This window comes from Saccopteryx leptura, chromosome 6 (genome assembly GCF_036850995.1).
Source record: "Saccopteryx leptura isolate mSacLep1 chromosome 6, mSacLep1_pri_phased_curated, whole genome shotgun sequence".
Lineage (NCBI taxonomy): Eukaryota > Metazoa > Chordata > Mammalia > Chiroptera > Emballonuridae > Saccopteryx > Saccopteryx leptura.
In genome coordinates this window covers 125,016,540-125,028,990 of record NC_089508.1, presented here as the reverse complement: position 1 = coordinate 125,028,990, position 12,451 = coordinate 125,016,540, and the positions used below count along the sequence as shown (strand labels likewise).

General features: G+C 40.2%; 1 protein-coding gene across 3 annotated transcripts in view; it reads right to left on the bottom strand.

The window, feature by feature from the left end:
* Positions 1–12,451, bottom strand: part of THSD4 (thrombospondin type 1 domain containing 4) — a 715,204-nt gene that overhangs the window by 163,779 nt on the left and 538,974 nt on the right. The gene's annotated exons all lie outside the window — the stretch shown is intronic.

Genomic DNA, 12,451 nt, shown 5'->3' with positions numbered 1-12,451 from the left:
CTGGATTTGAGCTTTTGATGGCATCCTTTTATTTAAGGATGGTACAAATTGTAGATGTATTGCAGTCGTACAGCCTTGCCAGTTCAATCACTCATACACCATGCTCATGTTTTTCTATTATTTCTTCCTTTACTTTTATCGACATCATTCTCTTCTTCTCAGCACTGTCCTTTACACTCACTTTCTTCAGCCCCATGATAGCACACAAAAAAAGTTAGTAAAAGTGCAAAAATGATGCAAGAACGAGTACAGTGCATGAGATTTGACTTGATTCTGTGGGTAACACGTGAGAAAGAACGAGATGCTTGTGTTGTGCTGCCGATATTGGACCCATGTGCCAATGCACCAACTAGTGGCAGCTTCCCGAATCACGACTCGTATCTCGGAATTTTGCTTGGATCTCGAACAAAAATATGGACCAAGTCGCAGCTCATATCTTAAAAAATTCATATGTTGGTCTGCTCATATCTCAAGGTACCACTGTATAATAATATTGACACAGAATGTTTGATAATGTGTGGGTTGTTAGGCAAGTTATTTACTTTCTCTAAAAAAGTTTCTTTGCTATCAGGATGGGCATAATAATATGTGAAATGCTCATCACAGTGTCTGGAAGGTAGCAGGTGTTTAGCTAATAAAGGCCATTGTCACCATTGTAGTTGCCATCACCATCATTATCAAGCAATATGGTCATGAACCAGTAGTGGAGGTCATTAAAAATGATTGAGAATGGCTACAAACTCCCAGTTGTAAGATAAAAAGTCCTGGGGATGTAACGCACAGCATGACAGAAGCTAACAATACTATACATATATCTGAAAGTTGCTAAGAGTGCGGACCTTAAAAGCTTTCATCACAAAGGGGACAAATATACAGTGATGAGAAAAATGACTTGACTCTGAGTGATGGGAGCACCACACAATCAACAGTTCAAAATCTATTTTTAAAATAGTTCTCATCACAAGAAAAAAATGTAACTATGTAAGGTGATGGATGCTAACTAAACTTATTGTGGTGTTTGTTTGTGTATATATAGCTATATATCTGGATAGATGTATACAAATGTTTTATAGCTAAAACTAATACAATGTTATATATCAATTTTATCTCAATAAATGTGGAAATGACAACTATAAGAACAAAATGATTGAGTATGATTTGTTCAAATACTCCCAATCATTCCTCTTTTATACCCACACCCCAAATATTCAGAGTGTCTTGTACAAGTAAAGCATATACTTGGTATTTGGAAATTATCGTGATTAGGAAGACATAGACTCCTCCCTCAAGTACCTTATAGAGAGTAGAAGTCACTTATGCATGCAGTAAAACAGGACAAAGAATGCAAGGGTTCCCAGGGAAGAGCAAGTAAAGCCCTGTGGGAGTTCAGAAGGAGAATATGTAGAAAACCAGAGAAGGCTTCCTGGAGAAGGTGGTACCTTAGCTAGTGAACTGTTAATTTGATCACTGGAATACTCAGCGACAGGCACTCTGGGGAGAGGAAACACTCTGACAATCAGACAGTAGCAGTCTTGCACAGATTACTGTCAAATCCACAGTATTGACTGTAGCTAATTAGTGGTATTTTCCCATAACCACATTGCTATAAAATCTTAATTGTTTTTTTAGCCTTCAAAAAAGTTTCTTTTTTTTTATTGCTCAAATCAGTCACTTTGGAAGGAAAATTAAATAGGCCTTCACCAGATGGAGTTATAACAGAAAGATGACACTAGTTGCGCTGGGACACTGTAGAAGTTGAGCGGTGAGAGCTCTGGGGGGTGGGGAGCAGAGCCAGAGTGGCTCTCAGCAGGCAGATCTGTCTGTGCTCCACACTGAAAGGGAGCCGCCCACACTGCCACTGCGGTGCATTGTGGGGGAGACACTGGGGCTTTATGCGGCCCTGTCTGCAGGCACAAAGGGAGCCTCTTCACACAACGCAAGGAGGCAACTTTGCCCTTGAATGTGCACACATTCCTCCAGGCCCCCTGCCAGCGTCCACCCAAGCTGCTCAGTGGTAGAATATAAGCGTTCTTATTTTTTAAAAAATGCTCCTCATCATTTTCTATGAAGAAAAGGGAGTGAGACCTTGCCAGGGGAACGCATGCCACTAAACAGAGGGAGTGCAATCACCCTGCCTTCTGGTTTGGACAGGGTCCCTGGTTTCAGACCCTTTCCCTCCTTGAGGTGACCAAGGTCTGGTGAGAACAGCAAACAGTTTGCATAAGTTTGAGCGTCAAATTTAGAAGCGAAGAGCAAACAGTCTGAAGCATTATGGAAGGGCCTGGTGTAGCAGGGCTCCGTCTGCTCCCTGCGAGTACGTGACAGCAGAGACGAATATAATCACAAAATATGGTAACGTTAGCCCAGAGGACTTGAGGGACAACCATCCATGTTTCCATTTGGATGGCAAAGCCACAGCAAATCAATCAACATTTATCTTGTACATAATGTATAACCAGTGTTGCACTGTGCCAGAGACAGAGGCTGAATTCAAAGAAAGAGAAAACACGGCTCCTTAATCACAAGGGTTTACAATTTAGTTTGGGAAACAAAACTAAGCCACATGACATACTTGTAACCCAATTGTAAGGTCAGTGGATAATGGGGAAAGCTCAGACCCGGGAACTTTGGCTAGGACTGCCCACAACCAAGCGCACCAAAAGAAACTTCCCAGGAACCCTTTGGAAAACAGCGACCATCTGCCAGCCAGTGAGATTTCACCATGTCATATTACCTCGACCACCCTAGGGACCCTTTAAATATCTCCCACACGGGTCACCACTTGCGACTTCCCTGGCCTCCATCTTTCCTTGGGGACAGGGAACCTCGCCAGGCAGGATGCGCTCTGTACTAAATAAAGCCTTTTGTTATTCCACACTTTGTGGCTCCGGCTCTGTCCTTCCTTCTTGGTGGGGAAAAATACCTTACACCAGTGTCACTGAGGGTTTTACTGAGGTTGGCACAGAGGTAGATTAAGGTCAGTTGAGGCCCCGGGTGCAGATGATATTGGGCCCCTTAAAAAAAGAGAGAGACAGGGAAAATAAAAATACATATTAACTATATTTTTAAATAAATAAAAAATATTATGTACTATTAACATTAAAATTGCACATATGAAACCAAACTTGGTGTCATTAGAAAAAAGTGTAAAGTTGGGGTTTTGCAGAGCTCTTCAGAAGTTGGGGCCCAGGGCACACACCTGATGTGCCCGCCATTAAATCCGCCTCTGGGTTTGCAAGGGGTCCCAACTATAAATTCTGACAGTCAGTGCAAATGGGGATCAGAGAAAATAAAAATGTCAGAGCAGAGCAAGTCTGAGTAGTTGCAGAAGTTGTCACAAAGAGGGTGGAACTCCAGTTAGGTTGCTCCTAACACGGGGGGGGGGAGGGGGACACCTTCGTCAGTCTTCAAGAGTAACTCCAGAGATGATGTCGATACCGATAAATCTCCCCCAAAACTCAACAAGATTTTCAACCAGAAACAGAAAAACCTATCCTTGGAGCCTCCAGATGTTTCGCAATACACCCGAAGGTATGGTTGAGTGAAAAATTGGCTAAATATATAACCAAACCCCGAAGGAAATAGGGAGTAAGAAATGCTCCGCCTTCCTCACTAACCTAAACAGGGCTGCTTTCACTGGGAACTGAGAATATAGAAACTAAGGCGGGCAAAGGGGGTGAATAGATCCAGGCCATGGCACAAACAGCCGAACCAGGCTGTGGCACGGAGATCCAAGCCGAGGAAAAACTGTGCCTGTGGCGACCCAGGCAATTCAAGCTAACACTCGCACCAAAACCAGATAAAGAAAGACAAGTGGGGCAGCCATTTTTCCCGATCCCCTGGTCGGCGCGTGCAGATAGTGGGCAAGAGATTCCTTCCAAAGCCCCGGGAGTGGGCACCTGTGTTATCCCACAGAGAGGCAGAGTCAGAGGCCTTTGTGTGGGCCGAAAGCGGAATCTCCGGACCGCCCCAGCACCCTGAAAAAGCCGCGTGGGGGGAGGGAGCGAGAGCCAATTCCAATGCTGGAACTTTTCCGTGCGGGTGGGGGTTTCACTCAGAGGGTGAGACTTCCGAACTGATATCCTGGTCTGCACGCGCATATTGTGAGCGAGAGTTTCCTCCAAGTGCCCCAGGAGTGGGCGCCCGCCCCTGTTACTGGACAGAGTGGCAGAGCCAGAGGTCTTTGAGTGGGCAGAAGCCCCGCCTGATTATGCTAGCAGCTCTGACTGACTGAGCCTTACCCAGAGCCCTGTGCTGAGTGGGAATAGAGTTGGGAGTTGCCAGCTCTTTGAGCCTCTTACTATCCAGGCAGAGGCAGCAGCAACCCCATAGCTGGATTATCAGGCTACTAACTGAGGAAGGAAAGACTAGGAGAGAGGCTCCAGGAACACGGACTCTCTCACTGGCAGAGCCTATAAATGCTAATGAGCCTCGACTGCCAACGAGACTGAAGCACAATACATGACATCGCCATAGAGACTTATCAACTGCAAACCTCTACCTGATTGTGCCAAAGGGGCAGAACTCGGGGTACAGAGTCACCAACCAGGAAGAGGGAAAGAAAAGAAAAAGCAAGAAGATAACCTCTCAAAATCAAGAATAATCCACAGACTTTATAACCTATCCCATTTTATTATATTTGTTCGTTTGTTTCTCTTATCTTCATTCTTGATTTTTTTTTTGTTCCTCCTCCAATTTGGTCGATTAACTCTGCCAGTCTTACTCTCCCCTCTCCTTGAACTACACTACCCATAAGTGTTACATCTCCCATTATCTTTTCTTTCCTCTTCCTTTCTCTCTATGAGGGTTGCACTCCAAAACCCTTAACTCTCTCTCTCTCCTCTTTTTTCTTTTTTCTTCTTTTAGTGAAAGTTCCCTCTTTTTTTTTCCTCTCTCTCTCTTTCTTTTCTCCCTCTATATTAGTTTATTCCTTTCTCCTTTACGTCTCCTCTCATTCAAACCTCAATAATGAATAAAATTATCTGGGACTCAAACTTATGTTTGTGGCATTTTGGGGGGGTTTTACTTCACCTTTCTAACTCACTAGCAGTGCTCCCATCCCTGGCTCTCCATTTTATCTAGTTCTTGTTCCACTAAATACAATAGTAATTTTTTAATGTGTCCCCCCATTTTCCTGTTTTCCTCTTATTCCTCTCATCATAACTCTTAGTCAACCAACACCTAAAAGCAAATCATTTTATTCTTGACACAAATTTTTTCCTTATTTGCTTTTTGTGGGTCCATACCCCCACTTTTTTTTTTGCCCCTTTATTAATTTTCCCCAATTCAGCCCTCCATTACAGGCATTGTTTGTTCTATTTAATACAATATAATTCACAGTTCACCACAAGATTTTCTCAAGAAAGAGGGGAGAGGAGAGGAGAGGAGAAGAGGGAGGGGAATAATTTCCTATTTTTAAATTTTTATTTTATTTTATTTTTCTTTATTTAATTATTAATTTTTTTTAAAAAAACGACTTTTTAAATTTTTATTTTTTTAACGTTTTATTCTTTATTAAATCTTATTAATACTATCAACAAAACCACCCTCAGATGCCATTAAGGAAGAGAAAATCAAATATCATGGATACAAAAGAAAGAGAGGTAACATAGCTAGAAGAGGAAAAATCTATGGAGAAAAAATTTAATATATTGGAAACCTTGGAGCTAAATGACAGAGAATTCAAGATAATAATCCTAAAAATCCTCAGAGATATACAAGAAAACACAGAAAGGAAATTTAGGGAGCTCAGAAAACAACTCAATGAACACAAAGAATATATTCCCAAGGAAATTGAAACTATAAAAACAAATCAAACAGAGATAAAAAACTCAGTTCACGAGCTGAAAAATGAGGTAACAAGCTTAGCTAATAGAACAGGCCAGACAGAAGAGAGGATTAGTGAAATAGAAGACAAGCAACTTGAGGCACAGAGAGAAGAAGAAGGAGACTCAAAAATTAAAATAAAATGAGATAGCCCTACAAGAATTATCTGACTCCATCAAAAAGAATAACATAAGAATAATAGGTATATCAGAGGGAGAAGAGAGAGAAAATGGAATGGAGAACATACTCAAACAAATAATAGATGAGAACTTCCCAAGCCTGTGGAAAGAACGAAAGCCTCAAATTCAAGAAGCAAACAGAACTCCGAGTTTTCTTAACCCCAACAAACCTACTCCAAGGCATATCATAATGAAATTGGCACAAACCAATGGCAAAGAAAAAATTCTCAAGGCAGCCAGGCAAAAGAAGAATACAACATATAAAGGAAGGCCCATTAGATTATTATCAGATTTCTCAGCAGAAACTCTACAAGCTAGAAGACAGTGGACCCCAATATTTAAAGTCCTGAAAGAGAGGAACTTTCAGCCACGAATACTATACCATCAAAGCTATCCTTCAAATATGAAGGAGAAATAAAAACATTCACAGATACAGAAAAGATGAGGGAATTTATCATCAGAAAACCCCCACTCCAAGAATTACTAAAGGGGGTTCTCCAATCAGATACAAAGAACAAAAAAAAAAAAAAAAACAAAGCCACAAGTAAAAGCTCCAAGAAGAACACAATAAAACCAAATTTAAACTGTGACAACAAAAAAAAAGGGGGGGGGAAAGATGAAGATTAACAGTAGCAAAGGACGATGCAGTGCAAAGGTACTCACAAAATAGTGCGCTACAATGAACAGGGTAGGAACCCTTTTCATTACTTAAAGGTAACCACCATTGAAAAAACCACCAAAGAAGCACATGATTTAAAAAAGATAGCAACAGAGGAAAGATGTATGGAATACAACCAAATAAAAACAAAAGATAGAAAAACGAAAGAGAAGGATCAAACAAGACACAAAACGAACAGAAAGCAATCTATAAAATGGCAATAGGGAACTCACAAGTATCAATAATTACACTAAATGTAAACGGATTAAACTCACCAATAAAAAGGCACAGAGTAGCAGAATGGATTAAAAAAGAAAATCCAACTGTATGCTGCCTACAGGAAACTCATCTAAGTAACAAGGATAAAAACAAATTCAAAGTGAAAGGCTGGAAAACAATACTCCAAGCCCAAATAACATCCAAAAAAAAAGCAGGCGTAGCAATACTCATATCTGATAATGCTGACTACAAGACAGCAAAAGTACTCAGAGACAAAAATGGCCATTTCATAATGGCTAAGGGGACACTGAAGCAAGAAGACTTAACAATTCTTAATATATATGCACCAAACCAAGGAGCACCAAAATATATAACACAGCTACTTATAGACCTTAAAACAAAAACTGACAAAAATACAATCATACTTGGAGACCTCAATACACCGCTGACGGTTCTAGATCGGTCATCCAAACAGAGAATCAACAAAGATATATTGGCCTTAAACAAAACACTAGAGCACCTGGATATGATAGACATCTACAGGACATTTCATCCCAAAGTGACTCAGTATACTTTTTTCTCCAGTGTACATGGATCATTCTCAAGAATTGACCATATGTTGGGCCACAAAAACAACATCAGCAAATTCATAAAAATTGAAGTTGTACCAAGCATATTTTCTGATCATAAAGCCTTGAGACTAGAATTCAACTACAAAAAAGAGGGAAAAAATCCCACAAAAATGTGAAAACTAAACAACATACTTTTAAAAAATGAATTGGTCAAAGAAGAAATAAGTGCAGAGATCAAAAGATATATACAGACAAATGAAAATGACAATATGACATAATCAGAATCTATGGGATGCAGCAAAAGCAGTGATAAGAAGGAAGTTCATATCACTTCAGCCATATATGAACAAACAAGAGAGAGCCCAAGTGAACCACTTAACTTCACACCTTAAGTAACTAGAAAAAGAAGAACAAAGACAATCCAAAACCAGCTGAAGAAAGGAGATAATAAAATCAGAGCAGAAATAAATGAAATAGAGAACAGAAAAACTATAGAAAAAATTAATAGAACAAGGAGCTGGTTCTTTGAAAAGATCAACAAAATCGACAAACCCTTGGCAAGTCTCACCAAGGAAAAAAGAGAAAGAACTCATATAAACAAAATCCAAAATGAAAGAGGAGAAATCACCACGGACACCGTAGATATACAAAGAATTATTGTAGAATATTATGAAAAACTTCATGCCACTAAATTCAACAACCTAGAAGAAATGGATAAATTCCTAGAACAATACAACCTTCCTAGACTGAGTCAAGAAGAAGCAGAAAGCCTAAACAGACCTATTAGTAGAGAAGAAATAGAAAAAACCATTAAAAACCTCCCCAAAAATAAAAGTCCAGGCCCTGACGGCTATACCAGCAAATTTTATCAAACATTTAAAAAGGACTTGGTTTCTATTCTACTGAAAGTCTTCCAAAAACTTGAAGAAGCAATACTTCCAAACACATTTTATGAGGTCAACATAACCCTCATACCAAAACCAGGCAAGGATGGCACAAAAAAAGAAAACTACAGACCAATATCTCTAATGAATACAGATGCTAAAATACTAAACAAAATACTAGCAAATCGAATACAACAACATATTGAAAAAATAATACATCATGATCAAGTGGGATTCATCCCAGAATCTCAAGGATGGTTCAACATACATAAAACGGTTAACATAATACACCATATCAACAAAAACAAAGAACAAAAACCACATGATCTTATCAATAGACGCAGAAAAAGCTTTTGATAAAATACAACACAATTTTATGTTTAAGACTCTCAACAAAATGGGTATAGAAGGAAAATATCTCAACATGATAAAGGCCATATATGATAAACCATCAGCTAACATCATATTAAATGGCACAAAACTGAAGGCTTTCCCCCTTAAATCAGGAACAAGACAGGGTTGTCCACTCTCTCCACTCTTATTTAATGTGGTACTAGAGGTTCTAGCCAGAGCAATCAGACAAGACAAAGAAATAAAAGGCATCCATATCAGAAAAGAAGAAGTAAAGGTATCACTTTTTGTAGATGATATGATCCTATACATCGAAAACCCCAAAGAATCCACAAAAAGACTACTAGAAACAATAAGCCAATACAGTAAGGTCGCAGGATACAAAATTAACATACAGAAGTCAATAGCCTTTCTATATGCCGACAATGAAACAATTGAGAACGAACTCAAAAGAATAATCCCCTTCACGATTGCAACAAAAAAATAAAATACTTAGGAATAAACATAACAGAATGTAAAGGATTTATATAATGAAAACTATAAACCATTGTTAAGGGAAATCGAAAAACATATAATGAGATGGAAGAATATACCTTGTTCTTGGTTAGGAAGAATAAATATAATCAAGATGGCCATATTACCCAAAGCAATATACAAATTTAATGTAATTCCTATTAAAATTCCAATGACATTTTTTAAAGAAATGGAGCAAAAAATCATCAGATTTATATGGAACTATAAAAAACCCCAAATAGCCAAAGCAATGCTAAAGAAAAAGAATGAAGCTGGGGGCATTACAATACCTTACTTCAAACCCTATTATAGGGCCATGACAATCAAAACAGCATGGTATTGGCAGAAAAATAGACACTCAGACCAATGGAACAGAATAGAAAGTCCAGAAATAAAACCATATACATATAGTCAAATAATTTTTGATAAAGGGGCCAACAACACACAATGGAGAAAAGAAAGCCTCTTCAATAAATGGTGCTGGGAAAACTGGAAAGCCACATGCAAAAGAATGAAACTGGACTACAGTTTGTCCCCCTGTACTAAAATTAACTCAAAATGGATCAAAGATCTAAACATAAGACCTGAAACAATAAAGTACATAGAAGAAGACATAGGTACTCAACTCATGGACCTGGGTTTTAAAGAGCATTTTATGAATTTAACTCCAAAGGCAAGAGAAGTGAAGGCAAAAATTAATGAATGGGACTACGTCAGACTAAGAAGTTTTTGCTCAGCAAGAGAAACTGATAACAAAATAAACAGCCAACTAAATGGGAAATGATATTTTCAAACAACAGCTCAGATAAGGGCCTACTATCCAAAATATACAAGAACTCATAAAACTCAACAACAAACAAACAATCCAATAAAAAAAACGGGAAGAGGACATGAACAGACACTTCTCCCAGGAGAAATACAAATGGCCAACAGATATATGAAAAGATGCTCATCTTCTTTTGTTATTAGAGAAATACAAATCAAAACTGCAATGAGATACCACCTCACACCTGTTAGATTAGCTATTATTAACAAGACAGGTAATAGCAAATGTTGGAGAGGCTGTGGAGAAAAAGGAACCCTCATACACTGTTGGTGGGAATGTGAAGTAGCACAACCATTATGGAAGAAAGTATGGTGGTTCCTCAAAAAACTGAAAATAGAACTATCTTATGACCCAGCAATCCCTCTACTGGGTATATACCCCAAAAACTCAGAAACATTGATACGTAAAGACACATGCAGCCCCATGTTCATTGCAGCATTGTTCACAGTGGCCAGGACATGGAAACAACCAAAAAGCCCGTCAATAGATGACTGGATAAAGAAGATGTGGCACATATACACTATGGAATACTACTCAGCCATAAGAAATGGTGACATCGGATCATTTACAGCAAAATGGTGGGATCTTGATAACATTATATGAAGTGAAATAAGTAAATCAGAAAAAAACAGGAACTGCATTATTCCATATGTAGGTGGGACATAAAAGTGAAACTAAGAGACATTGATAAGAGTGTGGTGGTTACGGGGGGAGGGGGGAAAGGGAGAGGGAAAGGGGGAGGTGGAGGGGTACAAAGAAAACTAGATAGAAGGTGACAGAGGACAATCTGACTTTGGGTGATGGGTATGGAACATAATTGAACGACAACATAACCTGGACTTGTTATCTTTGAATATATGTATCCTGATTTATTGATGTCATCCCATTAAAAAAAATAAAATTATTTAAAAAAAAAAAAAGAGTAACTCCTAAGAGAAACAGTAGCACCAACAGTCTGTGCCACAGTTGCCCTCCCCAGTTATTTGGTCTGTTAGAGGTGAGAGGGGATTAGAATCTGGGGCTGTTCTTGAACCTCACATGCTAAAGGACCATAGTGGAACTTGCCTAAGCCCTGTTCTCATTCTTGGTAATGTAAGAACATGGTTCTTTCAGAAGAAGAATATTCAGAATAGTATGTTTGTTTTTTCCCCTCTGGATCCTAAATAAATTACATGGCTGGGAAGGATTGGCAGGAAAAGGCAGCCTTCGATGGAACCCATCTACAGTGCAGTGTCTCTAAAGAAAAGAATTCATAAAGAAGATTCGTTCTCCCTCTTGGGAGCTTAATTACGAAAACACCAATTTTTGGTGTTAGCCTGAGGCATCTGCCATCTTGAAGAATGTGAGCAACTCCATTAACGGTGCCATGGGTCTCAGAGGAGCCTACGTGCGGAGCACGTGATGTTGGCGCAAGCATGTGGCAGGGCTCTCTCAAACACAGCCCCCAGCCCCCAGCCCCCGTGAGGCCTTCAGGTTCCTGTCTCAAATGACCATCTTAGCTACTCCTAAATCCTGAGCGCCTGGTAGGATGGGAGGCGCCAGCACAGAACCCAGTGGAAAGGAGGAGGGGAGTGCCCCAGGACTAGAGGGAGGGCTTGATAAAGTAAAGACCTTTTCCCCGACCTTCAATCAGATCCTGGTCATCCTTGTGAACCCTCTGGTGCTCATACCTTACATCACATACGCATCCAGGCATCCTCTTCTTTATCTCTCTTTTCTTTCTGTAGATTTTATTTATTTATTTTAGAGAGGAGAGAGAGAGAAGGGGGGAGAGGCAGGAAGCATCAACTCCCATATGTGCCTTGATCAGGCAAGTCCAGGGCTTTGAACCAGTGAACTCAGCATTCCAGGTTGATGCTTTATCTACTGCACCACCACAGGTCAGGCCAACCATCTTCTTCTCAATATACGTCAAAGCTTACTGATGAGAATACAACTCCTGGCCTTGGGACGTGTCCTGGCTGACCTCTCTAGCCTCCTGATGTCACCTGTCAGCCAGATTGCCCTTTTCCAAACACATCCTAGCTGGGGTCTTTCTGCCCTTGAGTCTTGCTCGTGCTCCACTGGTCTGGACAGCCTTTCTCACTTGTCTGCTGGACTCATTCCTACCAGTCCCTCCAGGTCTAACTTCACTGTGACGGGCTCTGGGCATCAAGGGGACTGCCCCCTCCCACACAGCCCTTCCCCCACCCCTTGAATGTCATGCTTCCTGCACAGCTCAGCCTGTTCTCAGAAGCACCTCTCTCCCTGCAGTCTGGGAGCACTTGGAAGGCCTGAATCGTGGTTTGTTCCTCTGGGTGGCGTTGGGGCCCCTGCACAGTATCCGATTCCCAGTAGGTGCTCACCAAACGATTCGAGAGGGTGCCTGTACTCACTCCCTTTGGGGCTGACACAGGTGTGTTCCTGGATGATGTGTGCTGCAT